We start from the raw sequence: 18884 nt of genomic DNA on the forward strand, positions 1-18884 counted from the left end.
AGTCTTGATCAATTCTGTAGGGCCTGCAAGACTTACCCTTTTCCAAATGGCCTTTGCTTAATGTGGATTTAGTCTGCTATATCCGGTCATCATAAACTACTGCAGAGAACATCTAGAATATAGCACTGTAAATGTAAGTTTTAATTGTAATTTTGATGGTTTTAATTATAATGGTTTTAATTAGTAAATTTTATATATCATACTGATAATGTTTTTATATTGTAATTTGTAATCCCAATATAAATAAATAAATAAATAAATTCTTCTATGTTGTGAGCCGCCCTGAGCCTGCTTTGGTGGGGAGGGCGGGATATAAATAAAATATATTATTAGCAATTTATTTTGCTAAAATAAAGGAAAGTACTTTTAAAACCCATATCCATCCTAACAATACAACAGCACCAAAAGCTGTGGTTGTGTGGTTAACAGAGGCATCCTATGCAGAGTTACAGCCCTCTAAGACCACAGTTTGGTGGACTTAGAAGGATGTAACACTGCTTAGAATTATACTGTATTATCTCCACTCAAAAGATTTCCATAGGAAACACAGCAATGATTATAATGTGTAATGATTCTCCCATAAATGATAATGGTGAGCTTAGCATGAATGCACAGGTTTTTATGAATTTTGTTTTATTTATATTGAATTACAAAAAAAGAAAATGAGAGAGGGAGAAAATGTTATTCTAGTTATTAAAACTGCTCCTGAACACCCACTTGAGGTGAGGAAACCTTTTAGCCTATTCCATGCTAAACTTCATCATTAACATAATGAAAGTTTTTCCACTGAACTTTGAAAAGTTGGATTGCCCCTTTCAGGAAATGAAAAGGTTCCAGGTGATAACCCTGCACTGATCTTGACGAAGATTGGCCATTTAAAAGCATAATCACTTATTTCATGTTACAGGTAATGATACAACCACAACAGTTCAGCCATCATACCTCAATGATTTTGAATACAGAGAACTGTGTGTATCTACTTAAGGTTGTGTATAAATGCCTCTCAGAAGGTGAATGAACATGGAATGCTTTCACAATATATTTCTCAACACCTAAAGTCTGCAACTGTTAGGGCTTTGGAAAAGGCTGATGGAATGATTGATAGAATGGCAGGCAATTTATTGAGACATTTTCTCCTTGGGTTCCTAGAAGGACCCTGTTTATAATCACCAAAGCCAATTTTCCAGTGTGTTGTCTTGCGGAGCAAGGTGGTTAATACAGAAATCTCCATCAAGGATATGCTAGAGAAGCTTGTTAAATGAGGTGTTTTGCTGTTACCTTAATCCCGTCACAAAATCCATCACTTTCTTCTGGGGAAGATTGGTGATTGGGAGAGTCCCACTAAAAGCTGTGACAGTGCAGAAGAACTGCAATAAACAAAGTGTCCATTTTACAACTTTCCCCCCTTTGAAACACAAAGCTTATGAAAGATGATTGAGGCTGTTGTGAAGGATTTCTTGAGATTTTATATCAAGACTGCTTTTCTGTTTGCATGCTTTACCTCCCACCCCCAATACCTTCAGCATATTTTAGACCCCTATCACAAGAATATGAATATACTCCCTCATATTCATTAGCCAGGGAACTTACAGAAAGGTTGCAGGCATGAAAAACTCAGTCACCAGTACACATGCATCAGATTCCTGTTAACAATTAAAGGTTTAGCTGGCCAAGTATGTAGGTGATGCCAAAGAAACCCAGCTGGCTTTGAACTTCGGACGTGCCTATGACTAGAACCTAGTGCATACTGAATTTGTTTAATCCTCTGTGCATCAATTATATTGGCAGTGGTTGCACTGATATTACACTGGCATTTCCTTTGGAAACATGTGCTGTGTCATGGGTAGACACAGGTTCCAGAAAACTTAGGTGCATTTAAAGTGGGCAAGGGGAGAAAGGTGTGTTCTGGTCTGAGGTCCTTGCAGAAAGGACAGAATTAAAATGCAATAGATCAGTTGACTGAAATAATTTTTAGTGACTCAAGTCTGTCCTTTACCCTTTCTCATGTTAACTAGGAGAAATAGCATTGTAACACTAAGGATGTGCACTGGAGACCTTGGTTGGCCATTACTATCTCAGTACACATCTCTCTCATGGATTGCTGCCTTGACATGGCGAGAGGGCTTGTGCGGTTCAGTGAAGCTGTGGGCTGTGCCATGCAGGGCCACCCAAGATGGACAGGCCACAGCTGAGATCTCAGACAAAATGCGATCCACTGGAGAAGGAAATCGCAACCCACTCCAGTATCCTTGCCAAGAAAACCCCATGGACAGTAACAAAAGGCTAAAAGATATGGCACTGGAAGATGAGCCCCTCAGGTTGAAAAGTGCCCAATATGCTACTGGGGAAGAGGGAAGGGCAAGTACAAGTAACCACAGAAAGAATGAAGCAGCTGGGTCAAAGCCAAAAAGACGCTCAACTGTGGATGTGTCTGATGTTGAAAGAACAGTCCGATGCTGCAAAGAACAATACTGCATTGGAACGTGGAATGTAAGATCTATGAATCAAGGTAAGTTGGATGTGGTCAAACAAGAGATGGCAAGACTGAACATCGACATCTTGGGAATCAGTGAACTAAAATGGATGGGAGTGGGTGAATTTAACTCAGAGGATCACTACATCTATTACTGTGGGCAAGAGTCCCGCAGAAGAAATGGTGTGGCCTTTATAGTTAACAAGAGAGTGAGGAAGGCAGTAATGGGATACAATCTCAAAAATGACAGAATGATCTCGCTCCATATCCAAGGCAAACCATTCAATATCACAAATAATCCAAGTCTATGCCCCAACCACTGACGCAGAAGAGGCTGAAGTGGACCATTTCTATGAAGATCTACAACACCTTCTAGATTTAACACCAAAAAAAAAAATGCCCTCCTCATCATAGGGGACTGGAATGCCAAAGTAGGAAGTCAAAAGGTAACTGGAACAACTGACAAGTTTGGCCTTAGAGAACAAAATGAAGCCGGTCAAAGGCTAATAGAGTTTTGTCAAGAGAACAAGCTGGTCATAGCAAACACCCTCTTCCAACAACCTAAACGGCAACTCTACACATGGACATCACCTGATGGGCAACACAGAAATCAGATTGATTATATACTCTGCTGTCAAAGATGGAGAAGCTCCTTACAGTCAGCAAAAACAAGACCTGGAGCTGACTGTGGCTCAGAGCTACTCATTGCAAAATTCAGGCTTAAACTGAAGGAAACTGGGGAAACCATTAGACCATTCAGGTTTGACCTTGATCACATCCCTTATGAATATACAGTGGAGGTGAAGAATAGGTTTAAGGAACTAGAGTTGATAGTGTGCCTGAAGAACTATGGATGGAGGTTCATGACATTGTACAGAAAGCAGCAATCAGCACTATCCCAAAGAAAAAGAAATGCAAGAAAGCAAAGTGGCTGTCTGGTTTTACAAATAGCTGAGGAAAGAAGGAAAGTGAAAGGCAAAGGTGAAAAGGAAAGATTCACCCAACTGAATGCAGATTCCCAAAGAACAGCAAGGAGAGATAAGGAGGCCTTCCTGAAGGAACAGTGCAAAGCAATAGAGGAAAATAATAGAATGGGAAGGACAAGAGATCTCTTCAAGAAAATTGGAGAAATCAAGGGAACGTTTCATGCAAAGATGGCCATGATAAAGGACAAAAATGGTAGGGACCTAACAGAAGCAGAAGAGATTAGGAAGAGGTGAGAAGAATATACAGAAGAATTATACAAGAAGGATTTCAATGTCCTTGATAACCATGGCGGTGAAATCGCTGACTTTGAGCCAGACATTCTGGAGTGCAAAGTCAAATTGACCTTAGAAAGCATTACTAACAACAAAGCGAGTGGAGAGGACGGTATCCCAGTTGAGCTATTCAAAGCCCTAAAAGATGATGCTGTTAAAGAGATGCACACATTATGTCAACAAATTTGGAAAATACAACAGAGGTCACAGGATTGGAAAAGGTCGGTTTATATTCCAATTCCAAAGAAGGGTAATGCTAAGGAATGTTCAAACTATTGCACCATTGCACTCATTTCACATGCCAGCAAGGTCATGTTAAAGATCCTACAAGCTAGGCTTCAGCAGTATGTAGATTGGGAACTACCAGAAGTTCAAGCTGGGTTTCGGAGAGGTAGAGGAACTAGAGATCAAATTGCCAACATTCGCTGGATTATGGAGAAAGCATAGTGTGGAGAAAGGAGTGTCTGAAAACTGTCTATTTCTGTTTCATTGACTATGCTAAAGCCTTTGATTGTGTGGATCACAACAAACTGTGACAAGTCCTTAAAGAGATGGGAGTACCAGCCCACCTCACATGTCTCCTGAGAAACCTATATAAGAATCATGAAGCAACTGTCAGAACGGGATATGAAACAACTGATTGGTTTAGAATAGGAAAGGGGGTTCAAAAAGGATGTATACTATCACCCTGCTTATTCAATTTATATGCAAAGTACATCATGCGGAATGCTGGTCTGGATGAAGCACAAGCCTGAATTAAGATTGCCGGGAAAAACATCAACAACTTCAGATATGCAGATGACACCACTCTAATGGCAGAAAGTGAGGAGGACTTAAAGAACCTCTTGTTGAGGGTGAAAGAGGAGAGCACAAAAGTAGGCTTGAAACTCAACATCAAAAAAACTAAGACCATGGCATCCGTCCCCATCACTCCTTGACAAATAGAAGGGGAAGACATGGGAGGAGTGACAGACTTCTCATTTCTGGGCTCCAAGATCACTGCAAATGGTGACTGTAGCCATGAAAATAAAAGACGTTTGCTCCTTGGGAGGACAGCTATGGCGAACCTGGGCAGTATAATAAAAAGTAGAGACATCACCCTGCCAACAAAAGTCCGTATAGTCAAAGTGATGGTATTCCCAATAGTAAAGTATAGCTGTGAGAGCTGGACCATAAGGAAGGTCGAGCGCAGAAGAATAGATGCTTTTGAGCTTGTGGTGCTGGAGAAGAATCTTGAGAGTCCCTTGGACTGCAAGATCAAATCAGTCAGTCCTAAGGGAAATCAACTCAGACTGTTCCCTGGAAGGTCAGATGCTGAAACTGAAACTCGAATGCTTTGGCCATCAAATGAGAAGGGAGCACTCCCTGAAGAAGATCCTGATCCTGGGAAAGACAGAAGGCAAAAGAAGGAGGAGACAGCAAACGATGAGATGGCTGGACAGTGTTACTGATGTAACTAACATGAATTTGAGCAGACTTCGGAGGATGGTGGAAGACAGGAGGGTCTGGTGTGACTTTGTCCATGGGGTCGCAAAGAGTTGGACTTGACTGTGTGACTGAATAACAAACACACTGGCTGTTTTAGAGGCTGGATTTGATAGTCTTATTTCCCACTGAGGTCCCTATTCTCCACAAACTCTGCCCTCCCTCCACTGCCAAATCCCCAAGAATTTTTCACTCCAGAGCTGGCAACCCTAGCTCTAAGACAGGCAGTCCTGCATATCCCCTCATTTCCCTTCCCAGTCAGCCTCCCTGTTGATGGAGTAAGAGCAAGCCGGTGTTGGATGTGAAGCAATGTATTAGAGATTAAGGCTGAGATCAGTGATGCTGTTAACTTGTTCTGTGTGTCAAAGGTTGGTTTAAACACATGTTCCTAGAACAGTTTTTTTGTTGGAGTATAGGAAAGACTCTGAATCTCACTGCAAGGCCATTTTGCTACTCCAAGGGGGGAAATCACATAGCCCTTGTACATAATCAAAGTAGTTCTTCGAACCTCAGGTAAGGTTGTATGGCAAGGAAGAGACCCATAAGTCTTTCTCTTCCAGACAAAGACATTCCATCTAAGTACCTGAATATGTGCCCCATTCAGTAAGGCACCATATTCTTTCCTTTACAGACTATGTTATGAATATTTTGTATTGCCTTAGACTCAAAGTCATCCATCTTTAAAAAAAAGGTACTTTTTACATCATATGCTGAACTTTGATCATGAGAAACTGTTTACTGCATTTGAACCTCTATACAAACTCTGTTGAAATGATAAGAGTACGACAGCAAAGATTATTTTTCAAGGAGCAAGAGAGATCAGGCCAATTATGTTGTAGCAATGCAATTGTTATCTCTGCTGAGACAACACACCATCTGTGATCTTAATGGGTTTTTGCCCCAAATAAACAATTCTTCCTTTCCCAAGACTAAACCAACACGTTTCTTTCATTTGAAGGAAAGTGTAGAGCACATGAACTATTTATTTAGAACTGGTTTATTCCACACCTGGCTCCATAAAGGTGGGTTAGTGTTAATTTAAACCACAAGAAAGACAAAACTACAAGATGAAATAATTAAAGTAGTATATAAAATGTAAATTATTATATTTCATTAGGATGATTGAGTAGTTCACCTTCACACAACCTGTAAAAGGCTAACAGTGTTGTCACTGAGATGATTCTGGTGCACGTGGACAGTCCAGGACTGCGTCTTTTTTTTTTAAGAACATAAGAGAAGCCCTGTTGGATCAGGCCAATGGCCCCTCCAGTCCAACACTCTGTGTCACAGAAGAACATAAGAGAAGCCCTGTTGGATCAGGCCAATGGCCCATCCAGTCCAACACTCTGTGTCACAGAAGAACATAGGAGAAGCCATGTTGGATCAGGCCAATGGCCCCTCCAGTCCAACACTCTGTGTCACAGAAGAACATAGGAGAAGCCATGTTGGATCAGGCCAATGGCCCATCCAGTCCAGCACTCTGTGTCACAGAAGAACATAAGAGAAGCCCTGTTGGATCAGGCCAATGGCCCATCCAGTCCAACACTCTGTGTCACAGAAGAACATAGGAGAAGCCATGTTGGATCAGGCCAATGGCCCCTCCAGTCCAACACTCTGTGTCACAGAAGAACATAGGAGAAGCCATGTTGGATCGGGCCAATGGCCCATCCAGTCCAGCACTCTGTGTCACAGAAGAACACAAGAGAAGCCATGTTGGATCAGGCCAATGGCCCATCCAGTCCAACACTCTGTGTCACATAAGAACATAAGAGAAGCCCTGTTGGATCAGGCCAATGGCCCATCCAGTCCAACACTCTGTGTCACAGAAGAACATAAGAGAAGCCATGTTGGATCAGGCCAATGGCCCATCCAGTCCAACACTCTGTGTCACATAAGAACATAAGAGAAGCCATGTTGGATCAGGCCAGTGGCCCCTCCAGTCCAACACTCTGTGTCACATAAGAACAGAAGAGGAGCCCTGTTGGATCAGGCCAGTGGCCCCTCCAGTCCAACACTCTGTGTCACATAAGAACAGGAGAGAAGCCCTGTTGGATCAGGCCAATGGCCCATCCAGTCCAACACTCTGGGCGTTTTCGCACTCACCTTCAGCCGGCGTGACCCCCCTCTTCACCGCGCAGGATCTGCGCGGATTTCGCACTAAACGCCGCGGAGCAGCCGGAAGAGCCGGAAACTCCCGCCGCTTTTGTGGCGCAAACGGAAACCGCCAAAAAGCAGTTTCCGTTTGCGCCGCTTTTGCGCCGGGAGTTTCCGTCTCTTCCGGCTGCTCCGCGGCGTTTAGTGCAAAATCCGCACTGATCCTGTGCGGTGAAGAGGGGGGTTGCGCCGGCTGAAGGTGAGTGCGAAAACGCTCTCTGTGTCACAGAAGAACATAAGAGAAGCCATGTTGGATCAGGCCAATGGCCCATCCAGTCCAACACTCTGTGTCACATAAGAACATAAGAGAAGCCCTGTTGGATCAGGCCAGTGGCCCCTCCAGTCCAACACTCTGTGTCACATAAGAACAGAATGGGAGCCCTGTTGGATCAGGCCAGTGGCCCCTCCAGTCCAGCACTCTGTGTCACATAAGAACATAAGAGAAGCCATGTTGGATCAGGCCAATGGCCCCTTCAGTCCAACACTCTGTGTCACACAGTGGCCAAATTTTTTATATATTTATGCACACACACACACTATGGCTAATAGCCACTGATGGACCTTTGCTCCATATTTTTATCTAACCCCCTCTTGAAGCTGGCTATGCTTGTAGCCACCACCACCTTCTGTGGCAGTGAATTCCACATGTTAATCACCCGTTGGGTGAAGAAGTACCTCCTTTTATCCATTCTAACCCGACTGCTCAGCAATTTCATTGAATTCCCACAAGTTCTTGTATTGTGAGAAAGGAAGAAAAGTACTTCTTTCTCTACCTTTAATGTGAATTTAATGTTTTTATTACTATTGTTTACCTGAAATGCTGTTAGCCGCCCTGAGCCTGCTTCGGCGGGGAGGGCGGGATATAAATAAAATTTTACATTACAAATTTTACATTACATTACCTTCATCCCATGCATAATCTTGTAAACCTCTATCATGCCACCCCACAGTCAACGTTTCTCCAAGCTAAAGAGCCCCAAGCGTTTTAACCTTTCTTCATAGGGAAAATGTTCCAAACCTTTAATCATTCTAGTTGCCCTTTTCTGCACTTTTTCCAATGCTATAATATCCTTTTTGAGGTGCAGTGACCAGAATTGCACACAGTATTCCAAATGAGACCGCACCATCAATTTATATAGGGACATTATGATACTGGCTGATTTATTTTCAATTCCCTTCCTAATAATTCCCAGCATGGCATTGGCCTTTCGTTATTGCAATCGCACACTGTCTTGACATTTTTAGTGAGTTATCTTCCACGACCCCAAAACCTCTCTCTTGGTCAGTCTTTGCCAGTTCACATCCCATCAACTTGTATTTGTAGCTGGGATTCTTGGCCCCTGTTAGAGAAATAGGCAGAGAGCAGTTCTCAGAAGCTGCTGCTGAATAAGAGGTACGGAAACACAAGCACTACACAGTTAGTAGACAAGAGACAAAAAATGTAGTTACAATGAATATTTTTACCACTACAGTATCCAATACTCAAAGTCTCAGCCAAGCCAGGGTCAGTTACACAAATCCGTCCAATACACAGTAGATACACAGAGAATGGTCCAAACACAGTTACCAAGGTCAATGAACAGTATTCGCTGCCAAACGGACAGTAAGCAACGCAGTACTCACAGTCCTTACCAGGCAGAAAGAGCAAACATTCTGACCTTCCTGTATACACAAGCCAAGTATGCAATCTCAGCATGACACAGCACAAGCTTAATTACAGGTGACATCATCCCACATTACATCAGTAACAAGAAGCACCTGGTGCATGACTCAGCAGTGCAGTTCACTTTACAGAAACTACATCACTAGTACTCAAGATGGAGTCAGTTCATCCATTTTAGATCTCCTCTGGAACCCTTTTTAAAGATGGGGGTGACGTTTGCTACCTTCCAGTCCTTTTGTAGAAAAGTCCTGTAGGAACTCATTTAAATATTAGGTCATCCCCCCCCCCCATGTCATCATTGTTTTGCACAGGGCTTTTTTAATAGAAAAAGCCCAACAGGAACTCATTTTTATATGAGGCCACTCTCTCTGACACCAAGCCAGCTGGAACTGTGTTCCTGTGCATTCCTGTTAATAAAAAAAAAAAAAGCCCTGGTGGACACCATTCTCACCTTCTTACAAGATGGATTTTTCTCTACAGCATTGACCAGCTGTGTAGCGTTCTCACAGGGGAGCATATTGGGAGAGGTAATTCTGCAAGTCTGTGTGCCATAAAGTGTCATACATAATAACTATCACCTTGCCTGAAGAGATAAAGACCAGAGGCAGGGCTTTTCAATGGTGGCTCCTTCAGAATCTTTATCTCCTTAAAGCTCTCCTTAAGGTCTTTATAGAAAGATTAAATAGCAAAGGAAATAATGCAGACCACTGTTGAACCCAGCAGGTAAAATCATCTGTTGCTGGCTCCTGAACTCAGACAACAACCTTATGCATGCAGGTCCGTAAGAAAAGAACCACACCAATGCACATCCTCTACCAGCCCAAATCTCCAAATGTCTTAACAGGATCTCTTGAGGTCTACTGTATCAAAGACTGCTGACAGATCCAATAAGAACAAAAAGGAGGTTCAATGGTGTCTCCATCCTACATCCAAACCTGGAATCTAAAGGAAGATGGTAAAGTAAAAAAGTCTTAAGAGTTTTTTTGCCATCACAATCATCTTACCCAAATGAGGCAGATTTAAGGCTAGATGATAATTAACCACATTGTTATTCTCCATTGGCTTAAAAAAACGCAGACAAATAACTGTCCTCTTTTAATTATTGTGAGGGGAATCCTGGCTCTGAATAATTAACAATGGACCATTTAGGTTGTCCTGATTTTCTCCTTACAAGAGAAGTTTCAGTTTCTAGAATAATGAGAAAAAAGTTTTCATTATTTACTTCCCATGCTTTTCGTAATTTTACAAATATCCTTTTCTAAAACATAGAAACAAAAATATTAACCTAGAGGGAAGAAACATTGCTACAGCATCCACAAAGAACATGACACTGTTGGATGGATTGTATTTACGCTATTGTGTTGAAGCTAACATTATTTACATATTAAAATGACCACTCTTATACCAATGGCTGGTGTTGTTTTGGATCTCTTAACAATTAATCTGATGCTTGATTTTGAAACAAATATTTGGTAGTAAAACAGCCATCTTAAAAATAAGATAAATGTCACATTTGTGCTCTCTGGTGTCTCAAGGGGCAGGGGCACCTATCACACAGTGGCCCTGTTCACACGTGTTGAGTCAGTGTTAAACTGACCCGGTTTTGTTCTGAATATCTTTGTTCTGGATATAATCGATCAGACTGCCATACTGCAATTTGAATCACTCCATGGTGAAACCATCTTCTGCCATCCACACAACGGCACCATGCAGTTCTTTTTTTGTTTCCTCCACTGTTATGTGCATAAGAGCACAATGCGCATGTGCACAATATGTGCAGAGGTTAAAAACATTAAGTGGTTATGCGCATATAGCTAAGTAGTAAAAAAAAAAAAAAATGCCGGATGTCTGAGGCTCCTGGGACAGCCTTCAGACATCCGGAAGTTGGTTAATATCGCAGCAGAAGTATCCAGACAGAGAAAACTACAAGGTGAAACCAGACAACTCAAAAAACACGACAAAGGAGCAGGTAACAAAATAATCTGGTTCCAAGAAGGATTGGGGGGGGGGGGGCTACCATGAGTTAATACTGGGAGGCAGATGTTGCTGTCTGATCAGCCACTTTAAATTTGGAAGGAAACAGCAGTGACATCTGATTATATTGTGTGTCTGAACAGGGCCAGTATTTCCCTGTTTGCCTATCCTCATCATATGACCTTTATTTACTCTTATTTTAAACACACAACTAAGAAGTAGTGTCCCTTTAATTTGAGTCCTCAGTTCCTTTCCCTAGCTTTGCAGTGGAGATGCCAAGCCCCTGATCTGGGCTGGGGATTCCCCAACCTCTGCTCCCCTCTGCTCTGAGTGACAGTGGGAGAAAAGTATATTTAAAACCATAGAGCTTTTCACTATTCTTAGAGCTTCCCTATGTCACTTCCATTGGAACTGACATGATGTCTCAGTCAGTGTTGTGTCCCTGTCCACAGCCCTTCTGCCTGGCAACCCTAGTTTGGAACCCATCTACTGACCTCACCTCACCTAGGAGGAGTAGCTCTGCCTGCTGCTAGTCTGTGTTGCCTGGTTCTCTTTGCATCCAGTCCCAGAGCTTCTTCTTCCATTGGGAGCCATCTCTGCTGCTCCCTAGAGGAAGCTGCCTCCTGTTAGGTCTTCCCCTTGCCCACCCTCAACAGCCTTCTTCCCTTACTATCCTCCATTCCCTCTCCCAATTGGGCATGCCTCTTTATCAGGTTCCATCCTGGAGGTAGTCGTGCACTGGGTGTTTTTAACTTCAGCCGGCAGTGGTGCAGGGCCAACACATTGCTTTCTTCGCCCTCCTTCCTCACATGCAAATCTCAGAATTTCATCTTCATAGGTTCATCCCATATTGCAAGGCAACTGTCTTTGTTTGTTTGTTTTATTTGTTTGTTTGCATCCCACCCTCACCCCAGAGCAAACTCAGGGTAGCTTACAAATCATGTGATTGTCAAGCATGCGGGTTCAATGACGAGTCGAAGTTGATACAAAGACTACGTTTATTGACAGATCGATACTTTGGCTCAAGCCGTTGCTTGAGAAGAATGAAACCAATACATTGATACATAACTTTTAAGATACACTTCAAAGGGAATCCATGGGGAGGGGAAGCAGGGGAGCGTTCACACATAGAATATCAAAACTACATACATTCCCAGGGCGTTATCAGGCATTCGGCCTTGCAATGCCCAGATGGCTCATCCTCCCGGAGAAGGATTCATGGGAAGGTGCTGATTGCTTTGTTCCCTCTAATTAACAGTCATAAAGCAAGAGAGGAGACAGGAAAGAATAATAAACTAACAACATTCGGTTCTCTGGGACCTTACCCAGGGCTGCTTTTAGTCAGGCCCTAAACCCACTGGTTATTGATCAGAATTAGCCATGCTTGACAGTGCTATTGTGATGGATAAAAACAGTAGTCGGATTTAAAATTCAAATAGTTAAGAAAGGTTCAACAGAAACAATGGTCAGTTTCAAAATTCAAACAGTTAAAAAGGCTCAACAGAAAACAAATGAAGTTGTTGACACACCAATAAAAACCCTCTGGACAGTATTATGGGATGTTAGCAGAGATGATAATCAGCAGAGCAGATATCAGGGGAGGCCAAAGATGAAGGTTTGGACATGAATAGATATGCAAAGTATGTTTCGCATGCCAGACCATAAACAATGGTAATGTGTATGTAGCAAAGGGTATCTGTTGTGGGGAGGGGAAGGGAAAGGAGATTGTAAGTCGCTCTGAGACTCCTTTGGGTGGTGAAGGGCGGGGTATAAATCCAATCTCCTCCTCTTCCTCCTCCTCTTCCTCAAGTACTTTGAGTTCCTATTCCATGGACCTTCGTTCTAAAACAGTAGAAAGTCTGTGCCATATTGCCTTAATTTATACATCCAGAGCAGAGCCATAGCCAGGATTTCATATTTGGTGGGGCCCACAGTAGGATTTTTTTGTTTTGGGGGCCAGAGGGGCACCTGGTTTGGCAGCCCAGGGCTCTCGGCACTGTAAGCTGCTTTGAGTTCCACAAACTAACCCCCCTTCGCCTGGGCAGTCACAGCAGCTGTGCTCCCCCCAACCCTTTCTTATGTGCCCCTCTCTTTAGAGGCAGAGACCTCTTGACTCCCCCCTCTTTGTTCTGCAAGGTGTGTTAGGGAAGGGGAGAGAGAAAAAGCAAAAAGGCCAGCCGCAATGCTACTACTTGTTCAGAGTGGCGGTGAACAGATTGGGGGCCCTCCAATGGAGGGGCCATATAGTTGGAAGGGGGGGGGGTTGAAAGGATGAGCCTGGCCCCTCCCAGGCTCCACTGTAACTATGAGGCTGATCCAGAGGTAGCATCTCCAATCCCTGCTGGTACTTTCAGCCTGGAGTGGTACAAAATGTTTCTTGCAGCTGAGAGGAGCCAACAAAGTGCCATTCAAGACGAAGAATAGCTTCCCTGCCCTTCCTGTGCTTCAGATTATGCATATTTATACCTCAGAAGCACTTCTTGCATTAAAGTTTCCCATGTATGGAGGGAATCTTCCATCCATGGAGGAAGTTCTTCAGTAAATTGAAGGCATTTTGTCTTTATCCTTAGGGGAAATAAAGGAAATGGATTCACCAGATTCAGTGTAACAAATTTTAATACTTTAACAAACAGCGTATGGGCTTTTTTTTTTTTTTTTAGATGTAATCCATGGAATACTTGAAGATTAGTAAAATAGTTGCCTTTTAAAAGTCTTGCACTTTCTGTACCCATTGCACTATGTGTAAAATTCCTTCTGTGACAGACAGGAAGCAATTGCAGGCTTTTAAGCAATGCTGCTTGAGAAAGGGTGAGCTTGCTGAAAAATGATTGAGAGCCCAAAGAGATCATTCTGATTGGATGAAGGTAGTTTACTGTGGAATGGAACACGAAGCTGTTTAAAAAAAATTCAAGTGGGAGGGATTCGATTAGTGAGTTGGAGTGAAAACAGTTGGAGTTGGAGCTAGGGAGGAGAGTGGACAGAAAGCTCCTAGGGAGTGTGTTGTGACTTCTGCAAGCTACAGACTTGAGGTGGTGGCAGTTTCCTTGTGTGAAAACCAGAAACACTTTCACATCTGTCTTGCTGTGCTCCTTCCTATGTCTCTGCATTTGTTTACTATCATTCAGACTGCTTCCAGTATTCTATTGCCCCATGGTAACCAAAACTCCTTTTGCTGCAATTTCATTGCAGAAATAACTGAGCTGAATTGTTCACTGAACTGAATTTTTCAGCCAATATTATAACTTGTCACCAAGATGGCCACTGCCATTGACAGACTTTTTTAAAAAGTAATTTTGCATCAACTTAAAAAAAACAAACAAACATATACCATCTCATGATGTGAACTCTGAAATTGCTGTACAGAGCAAAACCTGCCTAGTTTCTTGGGCATATCCCACTTTCTTAGCATTACCCATTACCCATGCTGTGCTTGCTATAATTTACAGATGGCAGTACCTCCAGATATGGAATTACCTTTGTCAATATAATCTAAATCGAGTTTAGACCAGATATTATTCCAAATCAGTCAGAACGGGCTATGTTGAGTGTATATGAGGAAACAGCAGTGTGTTATAGATTTATTTATTAAAGTTGCAGTACTTGCTCTAACGTTTTGCTGCCAGCATAGGTTCCAGAATTGGGACCTAAATATAGGGATATAATTTTATAAGCGTTATGAGGAAATGGTCTTGGTTATTTAATCTAAAGAGATACTAATAAAAGTTCAAACTCCATTGAGCCAGTAAAGCTCAGTTACTCTTGTGAAGAAATTCATTTTTGAATGGAGGTCTGAGGTAAGTAAAACCTTCACCAGGAGTTTTTAGAAGTTTCTCTGGGCAGAGAACAGTTAGGAAAGGGAAAGTCATTTCAATTGCTTTCTAGACTCACTTCAGCTACCCTCTTAGAAATACTAATAGATCTAGCAAGAGACAATGGGATGGTCAGCCCTGCCCCACTCCCCAATCAGGGAACAGAGATTTGGAGGTATTACCTGAAGGACTTGTGGAAGAAACTCCTGGAGACTTCAGGAAAAGCATCTTTGACCCAGCCTGATCAGGTCAGTAAGTGGAAGAAGAAGAAGGATAAAACTCCTGGGAGCAAGGAGGAAGGTCTCTTTTTTGGTGTTGATTCCATCAAAGTGGTCAAAACTCTTAACTGAGCTTTGGAGGAGGTGGTCATTGCCATGTGCTGGTCTGCACTGCTGTAGGAGGCTTGAAAGTATTGGCCCTTGTGTAAAAATATGTAACTTTCTGAGCTAAGAAGCCAGTCTTATATTCAGCATCTGATAGGGCATGTATAGAGGGAGAGACAGAGGGATTGCATTTTACTCTTTTCTTTTGAATCATTTGCTCAATCTGGTACTGTGCTTAGAGTATGCTTGTAAACATTATCTTGTTAATAAATACTTTATAACTTCCGATGCTGGTAGTGGTTCTCTCTACCACATAGACCTCCATCGTCTTAGACCTCCATCATCTCAGGCATACTATTTTGAAAAGAGCACCAGGAGGAAGAGGAAGGCATTCAAATGGCAAGTGGCTACTCCCTCAGTGGTGCACAAGGCAGTATGCTGTCCCTGGGGTAAACAGGTGATGGGTAGAGGGAGATACAGAGGCAAAGCCTTAGAAGGGAAGCTAGGAGACATTACCCTGCCAGTGGGCATTTCCTACAAAGATCAGGTGGTGGCGGCAGTTGAGCAGAGAGAGAGAAAAGCCCTTCTTGATGATGGGAAGACCTTGGAGGGGAGAGTGGAACAAGGCACATTGATCAGAGCAGAACTGTTCTGCCACAACTGTATTAAAGCCATGAGTTCTTCTATAGATATTTTCTATAGTGTGCAAAAGGTATTGCCAAGGGAATTCAAAACGAGTGGGGGGAAAGTAGTGTCAATTACAAGCAGATTGGAACTTTTAAAAATTCTTTCCTCTTCTTTCCCTGCCACGCACAAACATTTCAGAGAAATAAGTAAGTGAGAATGCATGCACAGATATGACACTGAAAAAGAACAGAGCTGGCTGATCCTGCCACCAACCACTGGATGACACAGTTTTCCCTATAAGGTATACATCTGGCCACATGTATACAGTTGGGATAAAGTGGTTGCTGGTTTGAAAAATGCCCATCGGCTCTGGCATATCAGCACCACATCAATGTCAAAAAGCACGACTATCTTTTTTTTTTTAATTTTAAAAGTTGATTGAAAACTAGTAAAGTTGTACAGCAAGTTGCACACTTTGCCACTTTCTTATTTGTCCTCTGCATCAGCTAGTGCCAGCTTACATGCACCCCTGAATTTGAGGGTCCACATCGAAGGGTTACCTGTCCATATACAATTAATAGAGTATCCATGAAGATCACATGGACATTCTCCTGATTTCTACAGGCCAACTGATTTAGAACATACTAACATTCTACATGCCAACTGGGCTTTTAGAACATACTAACCAAACTGGTTATCCCTTAGATCAGTGATATGGCAGGGAACGATTAGTTTCATCAGGTAAAATGAATTTTTAGCTTCCTAACCTTTAAAAGAAGCAAGACTGTGATACATAATAAAGCAAAATGTTCCAAAAAATAAATAAATTGGAGGCCATAAATGAACAGCGTGTAATGTATCAGAATGGGAGGAGAATCTAACCTTGATAAATAGTATTTAATAACACTACATTAAAATGTACTTCTGCTCAAGCATTGTCTTTTATATTCAGGCTATATTCAAGCTCAAGAGAATAGAGTTAATAAGATGCAAACAACAAATAAAACTACAAAGAGATTAAGTTCCTCTAAATATTTGACCTTGTTTTCAGAGTTCAAGAAAGCATTATCGTATCTCCCAATCTGAAATTAACACCATCCATTAACACCATAGGAGAATGTCTGTACAGTCGTGTCATGATGAAGCTGTTCTTTCATGTTGGATGGTGAAAGACATGACCAGACCACCATGTAACCCACAGACTGATCTGAAGTGGGACTGCTGAAAGTTTATCTGAGGTAGATGAGAGATCCAAATAGCTCAGGAGTGACAGCTGGTTGTAAAGATGGGATTTGAAGTTTCTCTGTAGAAGGAAAAATAGATTGCTGCATGATGCAGGATAGTAGTTCAGACAGGTGAAAAATAATAATTGATATTTTGTTGTTGTTCAGTCGCACAGTCGAGTCCAACTCTTTGCGACCCCATGGACAAAGTCACGCCAGGCCCTCCTGTCTTCCACCATCCTCTGAAGTCTGCTCAAATTCCTGTTAGTTACATCACTAACACTGTCCCCATCTCATCTTTGCTGTCCCCTTCTTCTTTAGCCTTCTGTCTTTCCCATCATCAGGATCTTCTTTAATGAGTGCTCCCTTCTCATTTGATGGCCAATGTATTTGAGCTTCAGCTTCAGCATCTGACCTTCCAGGGAACAGTCTGGGTTGATTTCCCTTAGGACGGACTGATTTGATCTTCTTGCAGTCCAAGGGACTCTCAAGTTTCTTCTCCAGCACCACAGCTCAAAAGCATCTATTCTTCTGTGCTCAGCCTTTCTTATGGTCCAGCTCTCACAGCCATACATTACTACTGGGAATACCATTGCTTTGACTATATGGACTTTTGTTGGCAGGGTGATGTCTCTACTTTTTATTATACTGCCCAGGTTCACCATAGCTGTCCTCCCAAGGAACAAATGTCTTAATTTACAGTCACCATCTGCAGTGATCTTGGATCCCAGAAATGTGAAGTCTGTCACTATTGCCATGTCTTCCCTTTCTATTTGCCAAAGTGTAATTCTATTTGCCAAGGTGTAATGATTGATATAGTACTAGCAAATATAGGCATGCTGATCAGGGACCGTGTTTCACAATTATCACCAACTATATTGTAGAACTATATTAAGTAAATTCTATAAATATTGAATGGTCAGGATATGTCTTCCAAATAAGCAATCCAGGGCAACAACTAAGTAAAGAAAAGCAATCCAAGACTGTGGATGAACACAGAATAAAGGCCAAATCAGTAATTGGAGGTACAAAACTGTGTGGAAATCAGGAGACAAACTGAAGCACTATGGAGCCAGAACACACACACTCTCTCTCTCTCTCTTTCAAACACACACACACACACAAAAGCCCTGTGTCTCAGTAACATTTCATATTGTCTTGAAAGGACTATTGTCCTCTAAGAAGTTTTGGGGAGGATACCAGAGCAGCAGAAGGAAGCACTAAATGTAAATTTCACAAGTCCTTTAAACTCCATCACTTATGTCTGAATAAAATATATTGCACATTTGCTAGAAATAATTTGTTATAACTAATTTTTAGAGTAGGATTCAGAAAGTGAAGGAAAGTGTAAAGAACTAAGTCCATGCATTTCTATAATTCTCTGTGAGAAAAATCATTCCAATCTATTTGCACTTGAACACTCTGAGTTCAACCAAGTTTTATTTCGAACGTAAGCTTTCGTGTGCTCTCTTAAGCACACTTCATCAGACGAGGGGATCAGGTATTGTGGGCTGAAATACAAGCTGTTTGTAGATTAAGTATGCAGCCTGGTCACATGGTAACACAGTGTAGCTTGGCTATTTGGTCTGGATAGCCATGCCATAAAAGGTAATAAAGTCCTCTGCTACACTGTATATAGTCAGCTTATACATGGGTTCGCTACAGGTCCTCCCTTGAGTCCAAGTTTCTCTCTGAGCCTTTCACAATACTCAGACCAAACCAAAGTATCACATGAAAGCAAATCACATGACATGACTCTGTGGCCAAGTCAGAATTTTCTCTCCCTAATCTCTTTTTTTAACTGCCGTGTTCAACACTAAAAACAGATGACTACAAAAATCAAAGGGACAAAGCATATTAATTTAAGAATGCATATTCTTAAATGCACTGAAGA

This window comes from Heteronotia binoei, chromosome 16 (genome assembly GCF_032191835.1).
Source record: "Heteronotia binoei isolate CCM8104 ecotype False Entrance Well chromosome 16, APGP_CSIRO_Hbin_v1, whole genome shotgun sequence".
In the NCBI taxonomy this organism is placed as follows: Eukaryota; Metazoa; Chordata; class Lepidosauria; order Squamata; family Gekkonidae; genus Heteronotia; species Heteronotia binoei.